The 1,428-nt window shown below is 47.7% G+C and overlaps 1 long non-coding RNA gene across 1 annotated transcript in view; it reads left to right on the top strand.

The window, feature by feature from the left end:
- The first annotated feature begins 570 nt into the window (after positions 1–570).
- Positions 571–1,428, top strand: part of LOC308574282 — a 10,724-nt gene continuing 9,866 nt past the window's right edge. Inside the window, exon 1 of the long non-coding RNA XR_014002437.1 lies at positions 571–859. This is a non-coding gene — a long non-coding RNA (uncharacterized lncRNA). The remainder of the gene's footprint in view (positions 860–1,428) is intronic.

Genomic DNA, 1,428 nt, shown 5'->3' on the forward strand with positions numbered 1-1,428 from the left:
CTCACTTTCTCCTTATTGCTGCTTCTGTTTCTGCTACCCATTCACCTGCCCAGTCCCTTTGGTCCCAATTCATGCCACCACCCAGAAGCAGAGGACATAGGGAGCTGCCTTGAACTTTGCCCATCTAGCTCAGTATTCAGTGTCTGGCAGTGGCTCCCCAGGATTTCAGGCAAGGGTCTCCTCAGCCCTATCTGGAGAGGCACGAGGGTCTCCTCAGCCCTACCTGGTCGAACCTGGGATCCTCTGCATGCAAAGCAGATACTGTACCACTGAGCTATGGCCCTGCCCCATAAACTGAGTGGAAACTGTTGCTCCTTTTCCTTAGTCCCATCACACAGTTTGGGAGGGCAGGTGAACAGGCAACAAAGAAAGGGGTGAGGCGTAGTAAGGCTGAGGGTATTAGTAATGCACTCCCTAGCAGTGGTTAAGCTAGAGCAGATGCCCGATGATGCTGACTGCTGATGCAAACTCTGTCTACACGTCTCATCACATTATCTATTGTGCAGTCACAGTTATCCCAAGGTGACTCAGAAACAGTTCAAAGATCCTAATTACCCAGGGGCTCTTTGAACTCCATTTTGGCTACTTATGACTCATGCAACCATGAAAGAAAGAGAGAAAGATGCAATTTTGCTGAACTTTCTCTCCTTTGAAAGATGTGGTAGGGACTTTTACTGCAAACAGAACATTAAGCTGTTGATCATGAAGTCCCACTTACCAAAATATGCATAGCATAAGAAGACAGCATGATTTCTTAGGTCTGAGTGGAAATGTTAATATAAGCATCTTAGTACAACAAAAACCTTTGCTGTGTGATTGCTTTTGTAACGTATCAGAGGTGAAGGATCTGCACGCAAAGGTGAGCTTCTGATATATGTGTCCCAAGGACCATATCCTACAAATTCTGTGTGGTAAGTATATATGGAAATGTGTGGTGCATTATGGCATATATAAGTGTAAACAAAGACCTTTCTTCTTCTGCGGTGTTCTACTTCAGAGTGGTTTTTTTACCACTAAGATAGGGATGCGAAACCTCTGGTCCTCCAGAGATGTGCCAATGTATTTGTGACATATTCAGATGTGGTTTGGCCAGCAGGGGATCTCCATTTGACTGGCAAGCATATGATAAGAATTGACAAACATGTGATGGCCATTGGCCAGGGATAATAGGAGCGATCATCCAGCAGCATTTGGTTGCAGAAACGGAATGGTGGAGCAGCAGCACTCAGCTGACCTCCCAGCAGCTGAGTCAGTGCTGCTTTTACTAGGAAGAAGGGGGGGGAGCGGAGGGGAGGTCAGTGACACCAGCAAAGCCAATCCGGCACTCCTGCCTGAGCATTTGCACATTGCAGCCCTCCTTGCTGTGTCAGGTGAGTGCCACCCCACCCCCCATCACACGACCGTCTGGAGGGTCACAGTTTTCCCACC

This window comes from Podarcis bocagei (assembly GCF_964188305.1).
Source record: "Podarcis bocagei genome assembly, chromosome: 15".
Classification (NCBI taxonomy): Eukaryota; Metazoa; Chordata; class Lepidosauria; order Squamata; family Lacertidae; genus Podarcis; species Podarcis bocagei.